This window comes from Planococcus citri, chromosome 5 (assembly GCF_950023065.1).
Source record: "Planococcus citri chromosome 5, ihPlaCitr1.1, whole genome shotgun sequence".
Classification (NCBI taxonomy): domain Eukaryota; kingdom Metazoa; phylum Arthropoda; class Insecta; order Hemiptera; family Pseudococcidae; genus Planococcus; species Planococcus citri.
The window spans coordinates 56,054,447-56,082,139 of record NC_088681.1 but is presented as its reverse complement, the minus strand read 5'-3'; the positions used below and the strand labels follow the sequence as shown (position 1 = coordinate 56,082,139).

Below are 27,693 nucleotides of genomic sequence, written 5' to 3'. Positions count from 1 at the left end.
ACTTACTTATAACGATGGACACGAGTTGTTAAAATTAACTGGTTTGTATTGATTAACATATCCTCCTTTCCCTCACCCATCGGTGATGATTTTTCCTCGTTGTAATTGTAAGTACATCTACTTACCAACATACTTATTCCTAATTGCCAAATTAACCGGCAAACTTTTTGAGAAAGGTTGTCAAATCATCGGTTAACTGCGGGTTGTGATTTTTTTTCAAATTAATTAATCGAATGCTGGATTTATGACAGGACAGACGACAGAGTTATATCGTTGGTGGTATTTATCGAGTTGGTAATACCACGTCCACTTCATTGGATTTATAAACATCATTACATTAGGTATACCTATATTGCATTCAACTTTTAACTAGAATGATAATGTCCTTTGGGAGCAGATTTTAGCCTCCAGGATTTTCAAACATATAATTAATATTTCATCTAGATATGTATACCTACCTATTTTAAGTTATGTTTTAATTTTTAGGTGACTCAAATTTGTCACAAACTACTCCTATGTATTGGAAGATTTTATATTTTATGTTATGAGTTTATGTTTAGCTGTTGTTAAACCTCCTCAACCATGTCATACCTTTTCCCCTTCAGATAGCGCTTCAATCACTGAAATAAGAAGCAATTACATGGGCTAGTGTCTGCGGAACACGACGAATGTGCAATTACGATGATATTTTTTTTATGCTTAGAAGTTGAGAAAAAAACACAGAACATGCCAAAAAAATGATTTTTTTCACGCCAACTCAAACAGGTGTGACGCTGGAACCCTGGGTTGCATGGAACTAAAACTTGCTGGAGTAGTAGTGTACTGTTGTTCGTACATCCCTACCATAAAAATTTCAACCCTCTAAGTCAAACTGTTCTCCTGCCACAATTCTTTTTTTTCCTCACAAAATAATCACAGAGGTGAAAACAAAAACAGAATGGGTAAAAAGTTGGCATCTTGGAAAAACGGGTGTGAAAACTGCCCTGCTCGACATATTGAGTTGAAATTTGTACCACACCTTCGTAAAGGTTCAATACACGTGTGGTAAACATTTTAGTCTGCTGCATGCTTCCATCTGCCTATACCCGGCGTCGACTGGAAACTTTTTGATCAAACCTCACAATTGAATTGAAAATTTGTGAAAATGATAAAATATGAAGATGTTGTGATTGAAAAATTTACCACAGAAGAGAAATATGATCAGTGGAGGAGTTCCATTCCATATATTTGGTAAAGTACAAAAAATGCTGGGAAGTGCTGGAAGCTAAAACCAAACCAAGAACAACAACAATTGACAACTTAGGATGGATGGGACAGTAAAGTGAATCGTATGATGTATTATTTCTTAATTGCTGCGTCATCTGATGCCATTAGTGACTGTGAAAATTTTAAGCTTTGAAATTAGATGAAAATGATGATCCAAAGGAATTTTTCAATGTGTTTGAAAAAAAAATGTCAAGAGTTAAATAATACTGGAGATGGTGTGTCCAAAAAAAGAAAATTGAGTTCTTTGATCTGCATTCTACTAGTTAAGCATAATTATTTGATTGATTAATTTTGATGCACTTCCAGTAGAACAAAGAACTAGTGACTATATTTGTTGAAAGCTTGAAAATGGAAAGAAATTTTCTATTAGTGAACAAAAAAGTGAAGAATAAGAAATTGATTTAACCTAAGCATTCAAAGCCTTAAAAGTTGGTCATCAAAACAAAAGTTCATCTTGCTGTGGCTGTGGAAATCATGGAGGTATTTGTGGAAATTCAAGAGGAAATTTTCGAGGCAATCTTCGTGGAAGTTACTATTAAGGCAGTTACCAAGGTCATTTAATTAAGGTGGTTATCAACAAGGTACATATCAAGATTTTTCAAATTCCAGTAAATGAGCCGATTGTGTAGAAGGAGGTGCTCACAATTTTGAAATGTCAAGTACCTATGTTTACAGAAGTAAATTTTGGTTAAAATTAAGGTAATATATCTAGTAAACTCATAGGCATTCATAAATTTTCTTTGTTAAAGTATTTTGTAATTATTATCAATTCAAAGTATTAAATAGCTCGCTTTGTTTACTTCAAAATGGTATCATTTAAAATTGAATAAGATAAGTAAATTTAATGAAAATTAAGAAGTAATCTTCTTATATGTATAAGTATATTTTAGATTATAGATTTAGGTGACTCGTATTTGTCACAAATTGTGCATCAGTAGATTTTATATTTTATGAGGCAATGTGTAGCCATTGAATTAGTTGTGAAATAATAAACCATGGGTTAAGATGTGTCTAAAACCTTTTATTTCAATTTTCAACATGATATTTTTCTTATTTTATCATCTTGAATCTGGATTAGAAACACACTCTGCTACCATTTGATGAATTAACAACAGTATTATCACCTTGCAGCCAGGCCCAGACCCTACCACCAAGTGACCAAGAAAATCTCGGTGGGCCATGACATATTTGGGCCAGTAAAGGTGAAAACTGGGCCACTTAGAAAATTTCTGAATTAATTTTTATGCTCAGGCTCAGTGTCCTGCACTTAAGAAACGGGATAAAAAATTTTGCTGATTGAGATGGGATATCTCGGTGGGCTGCTACATTTTTGGTGTTCTAGGGTCTGGCCCTGCTTGCAGCCAACTAACCAAGTCAGATGGTTGGGTATTATAAATGGTTGATGGTCCAATGTTATGATTCAGTATGGGTACCAATATCATATGAAACATGAAAATGAATTAAATGAACTTCTCCATGAAATGGTAGCAGAGTCTGGTTTCACATAGATTCCAAAAGTAGTAACTTCATGTTTGCAAAATGTTAGAATAAAAGGAGAGCACGGTTCAAAGCCAGAATTTGAGAAAATTTTGAAAATCCACCATTCAAAAATTCTTTTAACCAAGTAGTTTGAAATAAGTCTGAAATGCGGTCTGAATGAATCCAACACGAATTTTAATCATCTAGGATTTTGATTTGAAACATGCTCTGCTACCATATGATGAATTTACAGCATTAATATCGATTGAATATAAATTCAAAAGGTTTTTGGATTAAAATGACTAACATTATGATTCTAAAAGAGTACTACACTAATGAATCACATAATTTTGAGAGCAAAACACTTGTGAAATAATGCATGTTTACAAAATGGTAGCAGAGCATGGTTAATAACTTGACTTTTGGTAGTAAAAAGTAAAAAGTAAAACTCTAATATGCAATTTTCCATTCAAGAATTCCAACCTGCTTGCGATGAAACTGCCCTATTCTTATATCTTCCACAAATAGGCTACTTGAATTAATCCAACAAAAGTAATCCAAAAGCATACACATCACTCTAAACGTTGCCAGACAAGAAATTATCCAACTTTACCCAGACACAACTAAAACAATCATCTTACAAATGGAAAGTCGACGATGCATTAAATTCAAATAGGTACATCTGTATTAGTCCCTCATCACGCAATACATTCATAACCGCAAACAATTATGCTGAAGTGATTTCAAAAATATAAACATGCGAAATACTGCAGGTAATTTAACATGTCACGTTAATTAAATTCCAATTGACATATAGCTGTACATTATTCACTATCTCATAGTACAAATAAGTAACTTTCTACACTATGATGGTAATAACTCTGTCATCCAAAAATTTCATAATTTGTCAAAAAAAATTTCCATCGTGTACTTAGTAAAAACAAAGAGGGCATATCGAAAACATCCAACAAAATTTTCAGGTTATGAACAACACATTACCCAGCTACATGTACCTACCTACCTACCTACAATAAAGATTGCACATTTCAACTACCACACTAATGAAAAAATAACGGTCAACTAGATACAATCTTCTCTACTCAGTCAATTAAATTCAGCATCTTTTGAGCAGTGGTCGGTGGAATAGGAATTCTCTCGGTTGGATTATTAGATTGAATAAATTGTCAACCTTTAAGTGTCTACTTCAACAAGTTGACCTACTCGGCTTGGAAATTAATCGTGCTGGCTATTTGATGATGAGAACTGTATCACCAGTAATTCCAAGACCAAGGCAACTACCTGTACCTACTTAAGACCAAAGTACCTACTATAGTAACGGTGCCTCTGCCATATCTTGGCGGAATATTTTACCATGGTATGGAAATAGCGCGTTAAAATGATATACTCGTTTTGATAAAGTAAAGATTGGCGTGTTTTTTTTTCAAAAAGTCAAACCAGTAAAGTAATTTGTACACTGTGACGTGTACTTCTGATAAAAAATTATCTTATATATTTTGATTTGTAGGTTTCTAGACGTATGTAAGTATGTACATGCAGTCGTAGTACCTAAACCTATTTGTGGTGAAAAATTACATATTCCTAGTTCCTACTTGTTTATACGTATTTACATTTACGAATAGGTACTTCAGTCTTCATGTACCTACATTTTATAATGATGTATTGTATTTTTAATTAACGATTCTTTGTTCGACTCCGAGTTGTTTTGCAGTTTAGAAAAAAATTATCACCGAGTGTAGATCGATCTTCTATCCTATATGTATAAACACACATGCATACCTACCTATATCTACGAGATGAAAAACTATACCCTATTTATATTCGTCCAATTGTTTTTACAATTATGTATCTCCTCTTCTCGTACAACAATTCAAACAGTAGGCAGACTTCTCAGCGGGAAAATAAATCATGTAAATAAAATTTTCATTTAATTCTCTTTCACGATCGCGGTAATCTTCATGCTAATCCGATATATCGTGTAAATTAACCTATAAAAAGTCATCTACTACAAGACGACGATTCAAGGTACACGCGCTCAACCGCTCTTCCAGCAAAAGGAAAAAAAAAGTAAAAAAAAACTTAGAAATTAAAATCTTAACTGTATCGAACAAAGCGTGAGTAAATAAAACGGTTCAAAAAGAGGTCATATTTAAAATTGGAAAAACGTGCTTTCTTTGCAAAGACACAGTAGAGGTATTTAAAAAAAAAAACAAAACCACCGTCGTATGCATCTTCGACTTAACGAAGCGTGTAGAGATATAGACTGGCTAAAACACTGACCATTTGCAATTCGGTTTCGTGGTGGACGCGGTGACGACCGTGAAATCACGAATGTTACCTTTTTTTTCATGTTTTTTATTTTCTTTTACATGTAGTCTTGTAAATTTACCGGTGAATAAATGAAAAGTAACGATAAACCTACTTTTTAGCCAACTGGGGGGACAGAGGTGTACAAAAGTGAGCTAGACTTGGACTCGGTCTATTGATTTGATAAGGGCTAGCGTAGGAGAAGATGCATTGGAACGCTAGACAATGTAAGTATGTGTGCGATTCAAAATACAGCCCATTAGGTCGACCAGGACCGATACGATAAATTTATGGCCGAAAAATTGATCAATTTTCTCGCACTGGTGCCATTGTCATTTGTCATTAGGTCGGCGTGGAGACGTCATGGATCGGCGACGGCTCATCTTTGGGTTACTTTCTCTTATTGGATCATTAGGAGGATAATTTTCCCTAATGTGGGAGCATGTGCAATTTGAAGTAGGAAAATTTGACTGGGTAATGGTAGGTTTGTGTACGAGGAGACCGTTTCTCTTTCTTTTTGTGACCAAATGTGGGAATAAGCTTAAGGCTTCGATGAGTTTCTACTTCAAAGTTAAAAATCATGTAGAATCTGAGCATGGAATTGGAATTTTCAAAATCATTGGAACGAAAAATAAATCACGAGTGTAAAAACAGGATAGCTAATTTAAAAAGTTGCCAAAAGAAATCATACAGTAGAATTGAGCTGCCGGATTATGTACGAAATATCTCAAAAATCAAGTCTCAGTTTCCCTTAAATTTCTTCGTAGGACACTTAATTTTCCTTTAAAACCACATCTTTTTACGATGAAAAAATTGAAAAAAAAAATTCCAAATCTATCAGAAGCTTATTACATCGAGTTTGAGCTTTCAATTTTTGCTCAAATTACCCTAAAAACAAAACTCTCTTGGAAAAAATGAGAAAAATTCTACTCATATAAGAATAAATAATTGATGCTCTACAATTTATTTTTTTCCATTTTTTTTTGTAAGGCAATCAATTTTTATCACAAATGGAGTTTTTCCAGAAGATAATCATATTTACACATTTTTTTTTTTTTTTTTTTTTTTTTTTAACAAAAAACGTTTTGAGATACAAAATTGTAGAACGTAAAATTTTCCATCAAAAAAATATACCTACTTGAGTAAATATAGGTAATTGATTTTCTTCCAAAAGACGTTGCATTGAAATATTCTTACAAGGGAATTTCTAGAGCTAGAACCCTCTAATTTGAACGAAACCAAGCTAAATCAAAAGTGCATGTCTTAAAACCCCGGTAACAAAAATTTCGAAAGCTCGAATTTATTTTTAGGTGTTTAGAGATTTTTTTAAACGTTAAAATCCGTTTTTATGGTGATTTTTTACCGTTTCATGAAATATTTTTTTTTTAGAAAAAAACACGAACCCCATGTAATGTAGATACGTACTTATTTCATTTCAACTCCTCTTCCTCCCCCCCCCATCACTTTTTCGAAAACTACAAATTTTTAGGCATTCTGGAGCTTTCAACGAGTTTTCAATTTTTCGTCAAAAATTCCAAATTGATTTGGAAAGCACAGAGCTGAACTTTCTCAGATATAACGAGTGGTTGATGCTTTTTGAGCACCCACTAGACTACTCAAGGCTGTACAATGTGCTCCAAAATTTCATGAATGTCGCTTGAAATAAATTTTTTTAAAATGAAAACCTACCAGCGGTTCCAGAATGACCAAAAATAAAAAAAACTGTTTTTTAAATGAAAGGACCGGGGATGGAGGGGGGGGGGGGTGAAATGAAAGAATTATTCACATACACTGGCACATTTCGTTTGAAAATTAACAAGTTAAAAATTGTTGTACAAAAAATCGTTTAAAATTTTTGAAATTTTCAAAAAATTCGTCAAAAATTCAAAAATGAACCTGAGAATTTAAAATTTATGCACCCGGAGGGGGGGGAGTTCGGACGTGCTCGATCAATTCATCTTGATTTTTTTTCACATTGGAGGGGTCAATTCGAAAAATTTCTTGTGAGCAAAAGCTTCTCGTAGGAAGTTTATCCTTAATTGAGTAGATTTTTGAAATGGGAGAAAATTGACGTTTTCAGAAAATGTTTCGATCATAAAGAAGCACCTAAAGGATTTTTGTGAGCAATTTGAGGATTTCACTAAAGTTGCAAAAAAGTTCCTAAAAATATCCCTACAATTACAAAGATTGTCAAAAAAAAAAGTTTAAAATTATCAAAATTATGCAGTAAAATTCAAAAAACCCCCATAAAATGGGAATGAAATCACAAAAATTTGGCATATATTTTTTAAGAATGTTGAGAAATGTTTTTAAAAACGTGAAAAATTTCATAAGAATAGTTTCAAAATGCTGCAAAATTTGTTAAAATTACACATAAAATACCCATTTTTTTATCCCAGATGCCAAACAAATCTTCAAAAATTGGTAAAAAAAAAATTCAAACAAAGTGAAGCGTTCCTGAACTGAAAAATGTTGGTTAAAAACAAGAAAAAAATAGTAAAGCATCCAAATACATAGGTATATGTCAAGTGCACATTCCAAATTTCAGGGGCTGAATTTCATCCTCCGAATTTTGAAGAAACGTTGAAAGTTCAAATTTGATCGTTGAAAAATACAAAAAATTTTATTTAACTGGGGTAGAGAGCTGGAATAAGATCTAGTACATCTTCTACTTATTTCAAACGTACAAAATCGACTACTGAAGTTTTGAAGCCTTCAGGGAGGAGGGAAGAGAAGTTTTAAGACGCTCGTACGCTTCAAATCTTTCAATGAAATCCCAATTTTCTCAAAATTTAGACTTAATGAAAAATAAAATTGCTCCAAAATGGGGAGGAAATACCTTGAAGGTTTCAAATCTACGTACCACTAGAAACAAAAATAAATATGAAATAACATAAACCTTTCCTAAAGCCAATCAAGCATAAAAAATTGAGACGATTTGCATAAACCTATCGTATTTCGACACATTTTATTTATTTCCACCTTGAAAAAATTCCATAGGTATACGTACGACGATACTCCACCTACTCAATCACCAAATTCATTCTGAAAACACTCGAATACATGCTTATAATACGAGCAATATAATTTCCACTTCATAATCACAAAACAGTAAAACATGATCCACACACCTCCAACCATTAAACAATATTCCAATATACACCAGACATTTTATGAATTCTCCTCCTCCTCCTCCTCCACCACCACCATCACCATCACCATTAGAATCCCAGACAGAGCATCGAAAACCATAAACTAGACACATACATATTACCAATCTAATCAACTCAACACCTCGACCATCAACAATATTTCCAGCCGAAAAAAAACGGTACCTCACATACAAAAAAAATCTCTAAAAACTCGTAGAATTACCTACAAGAAGAAGGTATAGGTGCCTAATTTATTCGCACTGGAGATTCCTCGCATATAATAAGAAATTCTTTAATAAATACGAGATGAAAATTACAGTTATTTGGAGGAGCTCATACATGTAGATAGCTATTCGTGGTACTAAAAACTGTAAAGTCCACCGTCCATATAGGCACACCCGGGGAGCCTTAGATAACCAGAACATACTAATAGCAACACTACTCGCATTTCATGCAGACACTGGGCACATGGTCAGAGACTCATATGTCAGTGCAATTTGTACCTTACCTATCTCGTGTGTCTACAAAAATGAAAAAAATCTAAAAATATACTGCAACAGGTTTATCATATAAATGCTAGTTGATACGTATATGATCGTTCATCTTTAATAAACGTGTGCCCCAAAAAACTGGCGAATATGAGATTTGAAATCTCTTCTTGGAAGATGGCAGACCTGTTGAACAACATTTCATTGAAAAGAGTACCCGATAAAGCAGAGGAGGGGGTGAGACTAGAATTTTCTCAACTTTTTCCGCCAGATTTTCCCAACTTTTTGGAAGCGGGAGCGAAAGTTGGAAACAAAAATGTTGAATAATTTCAAATGTTCAAAACCGATGCTTTTATACTTGACAAAAAATTTGTATTGTTCTGTTTCATAAGATTGGTACTGAGATCCAAAATCCAAAATTTGCAATTTTATCGTGTTATTCTTCGTATTTTTTTTGCCTTTTCGCCTTAGAACATCAAATTCAAAAAAAGAAGAAAATTCCTCAAAAAAACCTGAAAAAATTATCGAAAATAATATGGTCTAAAACACATTTTTTGGTGAAAAAATTTTGCCTGAAGGTCTTTTAGATGTTGAGCTACGGCAATTTAAAGTTTTCGAATGCTTTTTGGCTAAAATGCAGTGTAAAAAATATCTGAAAAAGTTTCTACAAATTGGTCTCCATCTTCCCTAAACACCACCAAAATTTCAAAATTTTTGGTCAAGTGGTTGAAAAATAGGACTTTTCAACATAAAAATCGCGATTCTCTTAAATGTAGAGGGTGGGGGAGAGGAAGATAATACAAATGTTTGTTGTCCAAAACTGTTTTTTTTTTTTTTTTTTTTTTGGTCTCCTAAAGATACCTACCTTTGGATTTGGATTATATATTCAAAATCCGAGCTGAGGGTCGATTCATCACTCTTAACCCTAGAGTAGCTATGTAGGTACCCTTCTGATGGGGGTTCTGGTGAGGGGAGGGGCTAGAAGAAGTTTGATTTCAATTTTGACTTGATTTTTGTGCTCAGAGGCATCAAATTATGCAAAAAGGACACCTCGGTCATTAAAATTGATTTTTTTACAATGCTGTTTTCACTCGTTCCCCCTCCAGTTTTTCTAATTTTTAACCACAGCCAACCTACAAATGGGGGGGGGGGGGTCAAAACCATGTTTTAAAATTCCAGTTTTGTAGGCGTGCTCACTGCTCAATTTTCGTTTTATGTGACCCGCTCTGACAAAATTTCAAAAAATGTTTTTTTCTCAAAAATCTGATCTTTCAAGTTTCAACCCTTAAAATTCATTTTAAACATCATTATTTTGGACACTTTTTTTCGTCAAAATGGTCGATTCTGTCAGAGCAAGTCACATATGTCCTTGAAAAAAATAAACAAAGTTTTCAAAAACATAATTTTAAGGGGAAATTATAGGTGGAGGGGGAAGGGGTATAAATTTTTCGAAGGATGACCTTCATAGGTATCTACAACATGGTAAAAAAATTGCAAAAATTGGTCCACATGGAGTTGTGAATTTTTTTTCACCTCTTATTTCACAAAAAGGGGGATATCTCAAAAATGAGGAGGGGTCTAGGGGTCTAAAATTTTGCACGTGAAGTTTTCTCAATGGTACATACCTATCTATAATATGGAAATTACATCCTTAACACCATCACCAAAGAACAGTACAATGATAAGCCAGCAATTAAGGATTTTGTAACAACGATGAAAGCACTTGCTGCCAAATGCAACCAACTTAAGATCATAAAAATAGCAGTACCAAGACTATAGGGTGCGGTTTGAATGAACTAGAGTGGCCAATAGTGAAGCAGTACATCATTGAATGCTTCAAAGACCTTTCAGTCACTGTCAGAGTATGCACCTCAAAGGAGGAACAGCTTCAATCCTGATCTAGACATCAACGCAACATCGACCAGAAGAAGCCCTGTAAATAACCCGTCAAAATGCGTTATATTACCTTAAGTTGTAAATAAATATTGTACATATATGCTAAATAGACCAATTTAACTAATCGTTACTACTTTCCTTAATTTTTCAGCTTAAAATAATTAGTTGTAATCAGTTTATACTCTTAAGTCCAATGTGAGCAGCCAGTGAGAAGCCTGTAGCAAGTGCACTGGCCGCCTCACAAAAGTCCCCCCTTATCCAAAACTCTTGTAATGCAAAGGAGAGACCGACACTTGTTGAAACCCCCAATGAACCAAATTCTCCTCCCCAAAATCCCTTTTCCCAAATCCCAACACCACGGGTTGGGGGACTCAGTCTACCTGACTGGCATGCATAAAGAATGAAGCCTGTTTAGGTGATTGGGCCCTTGGCAACCACCTAGGGGGTATGGGATGGGTCGTGGTGGACAACCCGTCTTCCCCCTCCCCCTCTTAAATCTAGGATTAAGGATAAATTAAGATAAGATAATACATTTTGTTTAGATTTAGTCTTAGATTTAAGATGTAAATAAATATGTTAATTAGATAGAGGCCCTTGTGTGTCCGGGGTCCGGGGAACCAAAAAAAAAATAATGATAGATAAAATAAAAAATTGAAAAAAAGCTCTCGGAGGCCCAAATCACCATTCTTATCCCCCCTAGGGCCTTTAGGTAATAATTCAAGAAATATAAACTCACGGTTTCTTGGTAATTCTTCAATTTTCCCTGCTTACCCATTTTTTCCCTCAAATTTCCCAACTTTTTCGAATTCTTTCAATTTTTCCCAAAAATTTCTAATTTTTTGCCCAAATGTTTCTGTCTGGAGGAAGGACCAACCCCCCCCCCCCCCCCCCACCAATCCCACCCACATTTGGTTCATCTCTGTGTGAAATCTCGTCTTGGAAGATGGCAGACCAGTGAACAAAATGTCATTAAAAAGAGTACCAAAGTACCTAAGTAGGCACCAGTACTTGAACAATTCAAAAAACACTGCAATCAGTTCATCATAAACACTCGATGATGTACGATCATTGAATTTAAACGAACGAGTACCACAAAAAATAGCATACACGAAGTTAAGCCACCTCTCAATGGCCCGGCAGATGGGCTGATTAGGTAAAACTTCCGGAAAAAGCATCGAGAAGAGAGGCATAGGGTCGAGCAGCAGCCAGCAGCAGATGAACGTTTATGGTTTGCGGTGACATTAGAGGAGCACAAGCGAGACCCCCTCAGCAATAAAAGAGAGAAAGAAATGGGAAGACGAAATGAGAAGGTGTGAGAAGTTGCTTATTCATGCAAACAGAAGAGAAGTGAACAAAACGCAGAAGAACATTACAATTTAAGAATAAGACGGAGTTGGAAAACTACATCGTGAAAAATTGTGCCCTATGATAAGCTGCTTATAGTAGTCATCGAGTCGGGCTAATTCAATGAGAAACAAAAGTACTCTACGATAGTCGAAGCGGTTCATTAGTTATAAAGCCGAGCTACTCTCTACATAACGGTTCATAATACCTACTACCTTTTTACCTATAGGTACGAGTATTACTAGTGCTCTGTCTTTCTGTCTCTGTGCACTGTGCAGTGTGCAGACAACGACGATGAAGAGCAAGTGCGAAGGACGAAGTGAATGTTGCCCGGTGTTGTTTTGACAGGTGTATCATAGCGCGATTCGAGTAAAAAAAAAATATATACCGTAGCGTTTTACGCGTTTTATAGTACATAGGTACGTAAGACGAATAGAGAGAGAGAGAGAGACGACGATTTTATAGAAGAATTTTTACAATTGAGACGTATACAGGTCTAGGTACAAGTACATGACGACGATACATTGTATCATCGTTACGTTGTATTTCTTCTTTGATCGCAGCTGTACTTGTAGTACGTATAACTGATTGTAGGCCTATGTCTGGCAAGCCATGTAGCATAATATGCTGCCAGCATCCACCATCCAATCCCACAGCGTAGAATTTTGCCAAGTCGACGTGATCTTTGACATTTCATGACCAAATGAAGCGGTAATTTTTGTTCATCGGTATGTATATCTCTATCTCAGCAGCCTCTTCTTCTATTTCCAATGTGCTCTCAGTGATCAGCTTCATTTCATTCTATATATTGAATCTATACTATTATAATACGCAGATGCATCATGCTCTCCACTTATGTAGGCCGATGGATTCCTTCATCGATGTTGCAGTGTAACCCCTCCCTACACGTCTCTCTCCCAGTCAGCAGTGTGAGGTAAGTATTAATTGCTGATCGATTCTTTTCTTTCTGGTCTCGGACACCCGCGATATATAAGGTGATCTCGTTTCGTTTTTTTTCTCTCTTTCTAGGTATCTCTCTGTCTCACATATCTGAGAAGTGCAGAATTTGCAATGGTTCGTGATGGTGTGAGAAAAATGCTGCACGTATACGATGATTGTGACTCTCATCTGGTCTCTCTGTACTCTTCTTTTTGCCTCTACTCGACGGATTCTGTCTGAATCTGAACTCAACTATACGAATGGACTGGAAGAGTATATAAGTATGTAGGGCAACCCTCGATAAACTATTAAAACTAGGTGTAAGTACATTGTACGTATAGTAATAACGCCACGTAATTGTTATGGGAGTCAAGTAGCTCGAAATAGGCGTGCGCTAGACAACGTTACCTATTTTCTTATTAGCTATGTTGCACTTGTTGCTGTTTTTTTTTTTTTTTTTTTTTTTTTAGTGCGAGTGCATCTTCTCTAGGAAGTGTTATAATTTTTAATTTCCGTTCTCGAAGAAGGAATTCCTATTTAGTATAATGAAATTCTATTTGAAATTAATTTACAAACTTACAGAAGTATAGTGATGAAGACCTCCTCGTAAAATGGTGTCTTTCGTCTTATGAAAACGAGAATGGAGGTTTTTTCCTGGAAACAGGTGTGAGATATTGGAATCTGAAATCATTAATAGGTACGTTTATTAAATTCAGAGAAAATAAGGCACAGATATGCTAAAAAAATACACAAATACTGTTTGCAAAATTTCAATGATGAATAAACAGCTCGAAAAGTGTCTGATTTCTGTACAGCTGGCTCGTTTTTTACCCCCCCCCCCTTCAATTTATTTTTATTGCGGAATTGACGAGCAGAATTAGCGACAAAATGAGTACTTGAGTAGGGTAAGAAAGAGTAGAGGAAATGCGCATAATTTTCATTTCTTAATAATTTACCTATTTTACATTATATTATAGTGTCAGAATTTTCGATTTAATTTCTAGTTTTTGATTTTATGCCTACAGCCCAGACAAATAGCAGAAAAAAATGGGCGAATAACCCAAACATAATTGCAAACAAAGGTTTTTTTGGTGAATATTATCTAGGGTGGTGTGCTGAATAACATACTAAAAGTCCCCACCCCTACCCCACGAGCTAACCCCTCCCCCCCACAGTGGATCAAAGCCTCCCAAAATCAGTTTTTCATCAAGAACTCCTGAAATATTGAATTTTGAGTATAATGAGCCTAGTGATCATTTCATCTCCTCCCCAATACCTATGAAATGAGCTATCGACCAACTCTCTAGCCTCAAGGGGGGTGGCGCTACGGCCCCTCAAAGTGACGTGATTTCAATAATTTTACATTTTATGATTTGGGAGTTGTAACCTGTTCTAATTGATAAAATGAAGTCAAACTTGGGGAATGGGATTCTTTTGAGAGCTAGAGTTGACCTCTGGAGTGGGGAGGGTCAAAGTTGAAAATTACAGAAAGGTCACTTTTTTGGAGGGGCATAACATGACCCCAAATGGATGAAAAAGGTCCAAAATCATACCATCGGACAGTACCCTATCTGTAATCAACATATCCAAATTTCAGCTTCCTAGGTCATCCCCACTCCTTTTAAGATGGAAAAAACCGAAAATAGGGGCAAAATAAGGGGATTTTTAGCTTAATTCCGCTTTAAATGGGGTGAGGATGACCTAGGAAGCTGAAATTTGGATATGTTGATCACATATAGGGTACTGTCCGATGGTATGATTTTGGACCTTTTTCATCCATTTGGGGTCATGTTATGCCCCTCCAAAAAAGTGACCTTTCTGTAATTTTCAACTTTGACCCTCCCCACTCCAGAGGTCAACTCTAGCTCTCAAAAAAGTCCCATTCCTTAAGTTTGACTTCATTTTATCAATTAGAACAGGTTACAACTCCCAAATCATAAAATGTAAAATTATTGAAATCACGTCACTTTGAAGGGTCGTAGCGCCACCCCCCTTGAGGCTAGGGAGTTGGTTGATAGCTCATTTGATAGGTATTGGGGAGGAGATGAAATGATCACTGGGCTCATTTTACTCAAAATTCAATATTTCAGGAGTTCTTGATGAAAAACTGATTTTGGGAGATTTTGATCCACTGTGTGGGGGGAGGGGTTTAGCTCGTGGGGTAGGGGCGGGGACTTTTAGTATGTTATTCAGCACACCACCCTAGACAATATTCACCAAAAAAACCTTTGTTTGTGATTATGTTTGGGTCAAATAGCATTTGACTGGGCTAATATAGAGTATTGATGGATTTCATTTTTGAGGTATTGGATTATCTTCCATTTTTTGGTTCTGATTCACTGAGTATTTACACCCAGACTTTAACTTTCGGTTTTTAATTTCGGTGTACTTTCAGTTTTAAATTTCATTTACAATATTCAATATTTTCAATTTTCAATTTCGTTTTTACAGTTTTTATAATTTTTTTTCATGTTTTCGATTTAATGCTCAAAATTTTCAATTTCAATTTCATTTTCAGTTTTCAATTTTATTGTCACTGATTTAAATGTCAGGCTGTCCAACGAAATCTCAAAACCAGAAAGAAGTAGTTACATTTTCAAATTGAAAAATGAGCCAAACACGACCCCTCCCCCTCCTAAAAAATACCATATTTATAAAATCACCAAAACAAATATTTTGAAAATTAAAAATTGGAAAAAAATTATTCAAAAAATATCGATAAAACAAAAATAAAACACATCGAGATAGATGAGTATGCAATAAAACAACGAAAATAATCAAACCATTACAATATATCATATCTAACACAACAGAATTTCTAACAATTTTTCAAACATACGCTTGAATGCTTTTATTTTAATTATTGTTTTTTTTTAGAGAGATTTTTCATTCACATTTGCTCAGTTACCAATTTTGATTGGAAATTATGATTTGGAAATTGAGAAAAAATAGGGACCTTTTATCAGTTGTTGAAATAAAAACAACAAAAAAACCGAGTGGGCAAAAAAAAGTTGGAAGGGAGATGATTTTTCAAAGTCATTTTAAACGTAGGTACATGTTTTCGATTTGATATTCAAAAATTTCAATTTAATTTTCAAAATTTTCAATTTCTTTTCGTGTTTTTAATAATTTTATGTTCAGAATTTTCAATCTTATTTTCAGTTTTGAATTTCATTTTTGGAGTTTTAAATTTCATTTCCGAAGTTTTCAATTTTATTTCATGTTTTCAACTTGGTATTCATTTTAAATTTTTTTTCAATTCTATTTTCAGTTGTACCATTTTCAAAATTTCTTTTCATGTTTCCAATTTTATGTTCAGAATTTTCAATCTCATTTTCAGTTTTCCATTTAATTTTTTAGGATTTCAATTTAATTTCTGGAGCTTTTCAATTCATTTCATATTTTTACCCTAATTCAATGTTCAGAATTTACCAAGTATTTTATTTTCAATTTTAATTTTGTTTTCAATCCTATTTTCAGTAGGTATAGTTGCCAATTGATACACAATTACCCATCATTTTCAAAATTTTCAAGTTCATTTACAGGTTTTCACTTTTCAGTTTTCATTTTTCAGTTTAATTTCCTGAGTTTTCAACTCGATTTTACGATCTGTTTTCAATTTGATGTCCAGAATTTCTCATTTCATTTTAAATTTTAAGTTCCAGTTTCAAAATTTTCAATTTGTTTCAGTTTTCGATTTGATCATTATTTCTAATTTCATCACCAGAACTTTCAATTTTGTTTCCAGATTTTCAATCTGTTTTCAATTTTATTTCCAGACTTTTTCAGTTCCTTTTATGATTTTATTTTGGCGTTCTCTGAAAAAAATAATATATTAAAGTAAAAAAATAAGGAAGTAAAGTGCGAAATGGAAAAAAAAAAAAAAAAAAAACAGAAACCAAAAAAAGATACCAAAAACAAAGATAAGTAAACAATAATAAATGGTGATCCATTAAGAGGAGAAAAAAAAAACAAAAAAAACAAAACTACCTAACTAAGAAGTTGGAAGTTCAAAAATTTCATATTCAGTCATCGGTCTCATTTTTTTTTTTTTTTAAATTAATTTAATTTTCAGATTATAATTTTCTTATTTTTTTAAAGTTTTCAATTCCATTTTATGCTTCAATAATGATATCCAGAATTCACAATTTTATTTTCAATTTTCAATCTCATTCGCAGAATTTTTGATATGATTACCTGTTTTTCAATTTTGAATTTATTTCCAGATTTTTCAACTTCATTTTATTCTTTCAATAATTTGATGTTCAAAATTTCCAATTTTATTTCTAGTTTTTAATTTTTACCTTTCGTTTTGTTTTCAAGGTTTTCATTTTCTCATTCTGAGTTTTCAATTTAACTTTCAGATTTCGATTTCATTTTTAGTTTTTAGTTTCAGTTTCAGGTAGGTTAAAATCTCATTGAATTTCAGTGATGAAGACTTTTGACTGAGCTTAATGGGGGCTCTTTCAGATAGCCTGTATCATGTGTAATATCAGTTGGTCTTATTTTTCTATCTACTTAATAAATTGAAGTGGTGTTTTCTTTGTAACGCCATCACTGCAAAACGGCTGGACGGAAAATTGTGAAAAAATACTATAAATGTTCAGCGTGATGCGTAGATGGTTGTACTGAAGTTTTTTTCGCGATTAGAAGCCTTAAAAAGCTGCAATTAAGCTTCAAAGTTTTGATGACGTCACGAAGATGACGTCATCAAGAGCTTTCATTTCGCCGCTGAATATTTCCGATTTGCTAAGCATTTTACAAAATCATCAAATCAAAGCTTCAATTTTCAACATAGGTGCTTTGAGAATAGGAGACCAAAGGTGGATCTATTCCTGAAGAAATTCGAAAAGTATGGATGAACATTGAACTCATTGGCCAATCATATCTCTTCAACTCCAATTTTTTTTTCACTTGGTCAATTTGGAATTTTTACTCCTTGCATAAAATCAGTTTCAAAACATGAAATTTGATAAGTATATCCCAATGGTTAGATTTTTCTTTTGATTGTCATTAAAATTTTTACACCTTGCATAAAATCAGTTCAAGTATACAACATACTTACAAGAAATTTGATAAATACATCCAGAATGGTCTAATTTTTTTGAATGTTCAGTGTAAAATTAGTTTAAATCCAGGGAATTTTGAATTAAAAATTGCCAAGTTGCGTAGGTAAAATGCTAATCTTGCCCTCATCTCATGTATATAGGAAGATGGAATTTGAAAATTTTAATTTTGATAATAGAAAAAACAATGTTTTTGTTATGGGAAGAATTTCATCTTTTGGCTTGAAAATGTCAAAATTTAAGTGATTCATTATAGAAGTTTCAGTTTTAAAAAACGAAAGCAAAAAGACCCAAACAAAAACGAACAGGCCTGAGCCAAAAATGTGCTTCAAATTCAAAAAAAAATCGGCATTATAATCCCTTTATTGGACTAAAAATTTGAAACATCTATGTGGGTAATTAGGTTACATTCATAGCCTATTATCACTTATAAAAAATTTTGATTTTGATTTTGTAAATATAAATATAATCATCAAACAAATTGAGCCAGGAATAGCGAGGGCAAAAGCTTTTGAAAATTTTCATTTTGATAGTTGAGATTGAGAGAACGATGTTTTTTTTATGGGAAGAATCCGATTTTTTGACTTGAAAATAATGGTCTAATTTTTTTGAATGTCCGGTGTAAAATTAGTTTAAATCCTGGGAATTTCGAATTAAAAATTGCCAAGTTGCCTTGATGTAGGTAAAATGCTAATCTTGCCCTCATCTCAAGAATAGCGAGGGCAAAATCTTTTGAAAATTTTTATTTTGATAATTGAGATTGAGAGAACGATGTTTTTTTATGGGAAGAATTCGATTTTTTGGCTTAAAAACTTGAAAATTTGAATGATTTTTTTTGTAGAAATTTCAGTTTTATAAAAAACATAAGCAAAACGACCCAATCAAGTTTAGGGCAAAAGCTCTCAAAATTTTGGATTTCGAGAAGTAAAAAAACATTTTTTTTCTGATAAATAAATCCCTTCATTAAGACTAAAAATTTACAAAACTTAACGATTTCGTCGAGTCGGCCAGAACGTTTTCAAGATTCAACTTTGGGGAGGGATGTCTATCTAATCAATAGCTTATGGTATCCCCTAATTTTCGTGTAATGTCGACCTTGAATGACCAAAACAGTAACTAGAAGCTTCAAAACGAGTTGCAAGCACTTGAACTAGATTACATAGGGTCAGAAATTAGTTTGCAGATTGAATTTTGGCTTTCTAAATCCATTTGATGAAATTTTGTGGCAATTTGAAATTTCAAAAATCTGCTGAAGGATCTAAAATTTAAAAAAAAATCGATGTAGGCTACAAAATGACTTGAACCCGCCGATTGGAAAGATTGGTAATACGATTTAGAGTCTGATTCTGAATCCGATTCATTTCTGTGATTCGAATCGCACAGTTTCTAATTTTAATCATAGACTCAAGTTGGAAGGTAGATATGGTCCACTGGACTTTGGATTTTCAAAAATGCCATCTAAATTCGGGATTCGTCCAGGAGAATTGGACCTTAGGATGAAATCACGAATTTTACAATGTAGCCAAAAAATGACAAAAATGCCAAAAATTATCATTTTTTTATAATTTCTCAGTAATTATTATATGGTATTTTGCGTGATTTATTTCCTGCCCGAAGGGCGGGTCATTTTGCTTGTTAATAATAATATATTAATTTTTTTAAGACAATCTGCAGCCCAAATCATCACTAAAAGAAATGAGGAGCTTTATATCAAAACGCACTAACGCCATTTTTGAAAAAAATGAGTTAGATACGGACCCTTATGTGCAATTCAACGGGGAATCGATTGCAACCATCGTTAGAACGAATTAAGCCTTCCTTATACCTTAAAATGGCGCTTGAAGTTTTGCTTTCAGATCAAAACGTACTCATCTGTCTCCATTTTGGAACAAAACGCACCAACTCCACTTCACTTTTTGTAATTTTTGTTCTGCGTGTGGTAACACTGCATTTTGATGCTCCGACATCATCCTAATCGACTTCTACACAATTTTTATCACCTACAAGAATGTTCCCCACCACATTCGTGCAGTAAAAAATGGCTAAAAATGCTAAAATAATAGTTTGAAAAAGTCAAAAAACCAATATTTTTAACAATTTGTTATTTTCGAAAATTTGTATGGTTTCATTGGTTTTAACCTACTGTGTGCAAGATACCAACATAATATTTTTCAGATCAAAACGCATTAAATCCTCATTTTTCAGATCAAAACGCACTAAATCCTCATTTTTTCAGATCAAAACGCACTAAATCCTCATTTTTTCAGATCAAAACGCACTAACATCCAATTTTTAGATCAAAACGCACTAAAACAAAATTTTCAGATCAAAACGCACTAAAATTTTTTTGTTTTCCCCCCACCGCCCCCCACATGCTGCGCAAATTGTACAAAAGCTTGTTTGGTACTCAGGAGGACTTCCTCTTTCCATTGATACCTCATTTGACCCCCACTCCCCATTTCCTCAATTTTCACAATTTTTCTCAATTTACAGAAAATTGAAAAAATGGCGTTAGTGCGTTTTGATATAAAGCTCCTCAAATATTGAATTGAACAGCTCTGATTTCCTTTCAGTTACCTATTTCGAAGGTTTTCAGTTTGTGCATGTCTTCATTTTCAAAATCCCAAAAAAAATTGCATCAATCAGAAAAAATATTGATAATTTTTACTTATTTTTCCAAAAACAAAATCACACTAACAAATTATCCATTCAATTCAAATAAATTTTGTACCTAAGTTTAAAAAAAAAATGAGTAAAAAATTATCATTCGAGTAATTTTTGAAAAAATTTGGAAAAATGAAAAGGGAAAATCGAAACACAATCAGGAAATTTCCAAACACAATATTCACTCTCTTTCTCACCACAAATATCCTCTTTTATCATCTCCAACGTCAAAAAATAAGTCCGTCGCAATCTAGGGAAGGCAACAACACAAAGTCTACCTTATCGGTCTACCCAGGAGAAAAATGTCGCCTACTACAAAAACCGGTATTTTCACGGCTCGTACTATTTGTATTTATTTTCAATGCGTAATTTTGCGAGGAGGTACCGAATAATTACAAGATTCAAAGTAGAGAATTGCAGAAATTTGAGTTTTACTCGAAATCAGTCTCGAGGGGCCCACAATTTTATTATACCATTTTAAAGCAATTTTTATCCTCTTTTCAACGGTATAATTTTTTTCGAAATCCTCAAACGCGATCGTGCTTAAAAACGTGAAAAACTGCCGAATTTTGAGAAAAATAAGTGGTTTGAAATTAATTAAACCATTTTTTCTCAAAATTCACCTCGACGAGCCCAACATTTCTTTGTACCATATTAAAGCAATTTTTATTCTCTTTCCAATGGTTTAATTTTTTTTAACATCCATGACAGTGAACTCGCTTAAAAAAGCGAACTTAGAGCAGAAAACTGCTTAGGAGAAAAATGTCACCAATCCGGTGGACCGTATAGGTAGACTGAGAATAGATTTGAGTTTTATTCGAAAACCATCTCGAGGAGCCCTCAATTTTTTACGTCATATTAAAGCATTTTTTCTCCTCTTTCCAGTGATATCATTTTTTTTAAAATCCTCACAATTTTTCATCGAGTAAATTGCATATTTACGAGATGAAAAAGGACGAAAAGAGGCCAACTGGCCACTATTTTGAATAAAATTCACCAAAATTCATTTTTAAGGGTACTGCTTGGTAGGAAATTTTTAGCACCACGCAATGGTATCGAGATGAAAAAAATCCACCAAATAGTTCGCTCAAAACTGCAATTTTTCTATCTGAGCGCTGCATTTTCCATGAAAAAATTCAACTTGAAATAGGTAGCTTACTTAGGTCACTTTTTATCAACTTTATAATTCGACTCGTCAGAACTTTTGAACCAGATGGACGACCCCCTTGTTTTATGGCGTCATTTTGTGCAGAATTTTATCAGCTTTCCAATGATATAAAAGTTTTTAAAATCCTCAAAATTTTTCCACGAGAAATTTGCAATTTTTCGAGATGTAAAAGGTTTTAGCTTAGCTAGAAATTGAAGAGCTCAAGTAGGAATATTGCAGTTTTCAACGAACCATTCGGTGGATTTTTATTATTTTGGTATCCTTGTGTGGTGCTGAATTTATTCAACCATCCTTATGCTCAAAAATGAATTTTGGTGAATTTTATTCAAAATAAAGGCAATTTTGCTCATTTTCAACCTTTCACACCTCGAAAAATTGCAATTTACTCGATGAAAAATTGTGAGGATTTTGAAAAAAATGATACCGCTGGAAAGAGGAGAAAAATTTCTATAATGTGACGTAAAAAAATTGAGGGCTCCTCGAGATGGTTTTTGAGTAAAACTCAAATCTATTTCAGAGTCAGAGTCTACCTAAGCGGTCCACCTGACTGGTGACATTTTTCTCCTAAGCAGTTTTCAGTACAATTTTCATTGTTTTGAGCGAGTTGGCGTTCAAGGATTTTGAAAAAAAATTATATCGATGGAAAGAGGAAAATAAATGCTTTAATATGATATTAAAAAAAGTTGGGCTCCTCGAGATCATTTTCGAGAAAAAATTGTTTAATTCATCTCAGGCAACTTTTTTCTCTCAAAACTAGGCAGTTTTTCACGTTTTTAAGCACGATGGCGTTTGAGGATTTCGAAAAAAATTATAGGGTTGAAAAGAGGATAAAAATTGCTTCAAAATGGTGTAAAAAAATTGTGGGCTCCTCGAGATGGTTTTCGAGTAAAACTCAAATCTATTACAGAGTCTACCTGAGCGGTCCACCTGACTGGTGACATTTTTCTCCTCAGCAGTTTTCTGCTCCAAGTTCGCTTTTTTAAGCGAGTTCACTTTCGAGGATGTTAAAAAAAATTATACCATTGGAAGGAGGATAAAAATTGCTATAATATGGTCCAAATAAATTGTAAGGTACTCGAAGTGAATTTCGAGAAAAAATTGTTTAATTCATCTCAGGCAACTTTTTTCTCTCAAAACTAGGCAGTTTTTCACGTTTTTAAGCACGATGGCGTTTGAGGATTTCGAAAAAAATTATACCGTTGAAAAGAGGATAAAAATTGCTTTAAAATGGTATAAAAAAATTGTGGGCTCCTCGAGATGGTTTTCGAGTAACACTCAAATATATTTCTGTGTCTACCTAATGGTCTACTGGATTGGAGACATTTTTCTCCTGAGCAGTTTTCTGCTCTAAGTTCGCTTTTTAAAGCTTGTTTGTATTCGAGGATTTTGAAAAAATTTATATAGCTGGAAAGAGGATAAAAATTACTATAATATGGTATAAAAAAATTGTAGGGTACTCGAGGTGAATTTTGAGAAAAAATTGTTTAATTCATCTCAAACCACTTTTTTCTCTCAAAATTACACAGTTTTTCACGTTTTTAAGCACGATTGCGTTTGAGGATTTTGAAAAGTATTATACGGTTGAAAAGAGGATAAAAATTGCTTTAAAATGGTATATTAATATTGTGGGCTCCTCGAGATGGTTTTCGAGTAAAACTCAAATCTATTTCTCAGTCTACCTAGGCGGTCTACTAGATAGGTGACATTTTTCTCCCAAGCAGTTTTCTGCTTTAAGTTCGCTTTTTTAATCGAGTTCGCGTTTGAGGATGTTAAAAAAAATTATACCATTGAAAAGAGGATAAAAATTGCTTTAAAATGGTATAAAAAAATTGTGGGCTCCTCGAGATGGTTTTCGAGTAACACTCAAATATATTTCTGTGTCTACCTAATGGTCTACTGGATTGGAGACATTTTTCTCCTGAGCAGTTTTCTGCTCTAAGTTCGCTTTTTAAAGCTTGTTTGTATTCGAGGATTTTGAAAAAATTTATATAGCTGGAAAGAGGATAAAAATTACTATAATATGGTATAAAAAAATTGTAGGGTACTCGAGGTGAATTTTGAGAAAAAATTGTTTAATTCATCTCAAACCACTTTTTTCTCTCAAAATTACACAGTTTTTCACGTTTTTAAGCACGATTGCGTTTGAGGATTTTGAAAAGTATTATACGGTTGAAAAGAGGATAAAAATTGCTTTAAAATGGTATATTAATATTGTGGGCTCCTCGAGATGGTTTTCGAGTAAAACTCAAATCTATTTCTCAGTCTACCTAGGCGGTCTACTAGATAGGTGACATTTTTCTCCCAAGCAGTTTTCTGCTTTAAGTTCGCTTTTTTAATCGAGTTCGCGTTTGAGGATGTTAAAAAAAATTATACCATTGAAAAGAGGATAAAAATTGTTGTAATATGACCTAAAAAAATTGTGGGCTCCTCGAGATGGTTTTCGAGTAAAACTCAAATTTCTTCAATTCTCTACTTTGAATAAATTTGTTTTCCCAAAGTCCCCTGTCCTGCATATTATTACCAAGTGCAGGTAAGTTCTTAGAAGATTTACCTTATTCTTGAATAGTAAGTCGCAAAACGTTTTATTTCAATGTAAAAAAATTCTAACTTATTGAAATTATTCGGCACCTCCTCGGGAAATAACGTGCTGAAAGAAATACAAATAGTAAGAGCGTGAAAATACCGGTTTTTGAAGTAGGCGACATTTTTCTCCTGGGTAGACCGATAAGGTAGACTTTGTGTTGTTGCCTTCCCTAGATTGCGACGGACTTGTCAAAAAATCGACAATTCAAAACATAAAACAAGAAGTACTACTCGTCTCATGGAAAAATACCACAACCATTCTCTAATCCGAACTCATTACTCACCACTGATGTCTAATCCGAGCCGAGCCGAGCACTCCTATTAACATATCCTCTATGGTTGATGAGGCGGGTGGTAAAACAATCTATGGTAAAAACCAGAGACAGAGAGTATGCGTAATTGTAATAAAGGTGTAAATAAGTTTAACGACCCTGGTCTCCAGCTCATTACCTTACTTCGGTACCATTTTCACGAGCAAATCACACAATTAAAAAAAATAAATTTCAAACGCACTTTTCTCTACATACACATTACACATTACACATGCTATGGTATGATATACCTATACGATATGGTGGTCGTATCAAAAGCACAAACGTTTGGTTAAATATGAAACGGAAGATGATACGAGATCTCGTTAAGGAGTAAAAAAAACAAAACGAGAATATAAGCGTATTTTTTCGTTATTCCATACTTCCTTTGCGGCGGGACTATTGTCTTTCCAATATGAAATTTCTATAACGCGTCAAATGAACGTGCCGAAACGTCCGCCACCTCCGAGTTGTACCTTTACCTGTGCCTGTGCGTGTTCGGGTGGAAGTGGAAATAAATTACATAATTCATTAATCATATCCAGGTACATTTTGATGAGAATTTCGTGGCTCTGGCTTTTTGTCGGGGTATTGCGCGATTGTAGGTAGAGTTGTCGTACACATAGGCAATTATTAACCGAGATACCGTAGTAATGCGGTTTACTCGATGCTTTTAAATAACCTTGCCCGTGGTTGATTATATTTTTGTAACGATGTGGAAAATTTAATCGTCGTTGTCGTCTTCATCTTCGGCGAAAAAATACTGGAATTTTGAATTGCTCGTGGAGGTAAAATGAAGGTATCTACTCATATGCTGGGGAATTCTTTAAATAAACTGATCGAATTTTTCATCGAGTTTGCAAATACCACATTTTAAAAATGTTCGAAGAATTTCTCGATGAATTATTCTCTTTATATGGATCGATTATCGAATACAGTGTGTTCCAACACTCTTGCAATTTTTTTGGCACAGGTGACATTATTCAAAAAACCGTTCGAATCATTTCATCATCTTCATCAAATCAGAAATTTAAAAAAAAATCGAACAGAACTGATGAAACACACTGTATTTTTCATAAATAACCCGCATTTATTAAATTTCTCTAATAAAATTTTGACTGCTAATTCTCACGACGATGCAATGCAACGCGATGAACAAGTCTTCCTCTTCCTCTTCCACATATTTTGTCGATGCAAAAATGCACAGGTAGGTAATTACTGAGCTATGATATTTCGGTATTTGAGACCTGAACCAGGTACGTGAAGAATTTCCAATTCCAACCATGTGAATATTGGAAGAATTCCAATTTTTCATCGAAGATATTGAATATCATGTGCTCGAGTTTTTTGAGATCTAATTCCACGTAAGATGAAGTGGTACTGGTATCATCTTCATTTCTCGTAGAACGGCGACGATAAAAGATGATGACTGTGCCTACGTGAACCTGTTTCCATGAACGTTACATAAGTTGAGTTGAAACGTAAAGGTGATAATGTTCCTACATATGAGGTAGCTATAAATTTAATTGTGCTCGATCAATCGTGGTTTAAATGTTTCTTCCGAAGATATACCTATCTACTTTATGTTTACGTCGCCCAAAAAAACTAAATATGTACTTAGGTACTTTTTTCAATCATGAATTTTTTTATTTTCAAATTTTAAATGTACAAAATGTTGATGATTGGGGGGGGGGAGAATGGTCAAGTCTATCGAGATAAATTTGATTTTTCATTGAAATCTTGTACAACTTTCAGAACATTTCGGTCAATTTTTTGAACAATTTGATGATTTTATATTCTCTAGCTAATTAACGTGCACTGTTTGATGAAAATTCAATTTTATTTGCTGTGCAGGTAACTAATGATATCATCCAAACAGAAAAAAATTCTGGAAAAATCGATAAGCTTATTTCGGAAATTGACGTTTTCCAATCCATTTTCAAGACGCACTGCGTAGAGAAAAATGCCAGTATAATGTGATCTAATCAATCAGGTGTACATTGATCCGATCAATTTGATCTAATCTAATCAATTCGATCTAATCATGATCAAATCAAACAGGTCTAATATGTATGATCTGATCAATCAGATCTAATTTGATCTAATCTGATCAATCAAGTCTAATCTAGTCTAATATGATTAATCAGTCTCCATTCAATCCGATTATATCAATCAAGTCTAATTTGATCTCATCTGATCAATCAGGCCCCATTCAATCTGATCTGATTGAATCTGATCAATCAGGTCTAACTTGATCTGATCTGATCAGTCAATTCAAGTCTAATCTAATCCAATATGATAATCAGTCCCCATTCAATCTGATTTGATCAATCAGGTCTAATTTTATCTGATCTGATCAATCAGGTCTAATGATCTGATCAATCAAGTCTGATTTGAACTAATCTGATCAATCAAGTCTAATCTAATGACTAATGTAATCGATCAGGCCCATTCAATCTGGTCTGATCAATCAGGTCTAATATTATCTGATCTGATCAACCAAGTCTAATCTGATCGGGTCTGTATGATCTGATATGATCAATCAAGTCTAATCTTATATAATTGGATCTGATCTGATCAATCAGGCCTAATATTATCTGATCTTATTATTTATTTGTACATCTTACGGTTCAGCGGTATACACTTTTTCACGCGAAAGATCAACCAAGTCTAATCTGATCTGGTCTATATGATCTGATATGATCAATCAAGTCTAATCTTATATAATTGGATCTGCTCTGATCAATCAGGCCTAATTTGATCTGATCTGCTCAATCAAATCTAATCTAATATGATTAATTAGTCCCCATTCAATCTGATTTGATCAATCAGGCGTGATCTAATCTGATCTGATGTCATCTGATTAATCAAATCTGATATGATATGATCAATCCAGTCTAATATGATCTGATCTGATCAGTCAGGTCTAATCTAATCTGATTAACCAGCACACATTCAATATTCTGATTAATCAGGTGTAATGTAATCCGATCTGATTTAATCTGATTAATC

The 27,693-nt window shown here is 33.8% G+C and overlaps 1 protein-coding gene across 2 annotated transcripts in view; it reads right to left on the bottom strand.

The window, feature by feature from the left end:
- The window catches only part of LOC135846734 (uncharacterized), a 57,198-nt gene that overhangs the window by 13,496 nt on the left and 16,009 nt on the right, over positions 1–27,693 (bottom strand). Inside the window, exon 2 of one of the 2 annotated variants that reach the window (XM_065365999.1) lies at positions 13,470–13,570. The exons of the other annotated variant lie outside the window; for it this stretch is intronic. The gene's annotated coding sequence lies outside the window, so the exon portion shown is untranslated. The remainder of the gene's footprint in view (positions 1–13,469; positions 13,571–27,693) is intronic. 2 annotated transcript variants of the gene reach the window in all.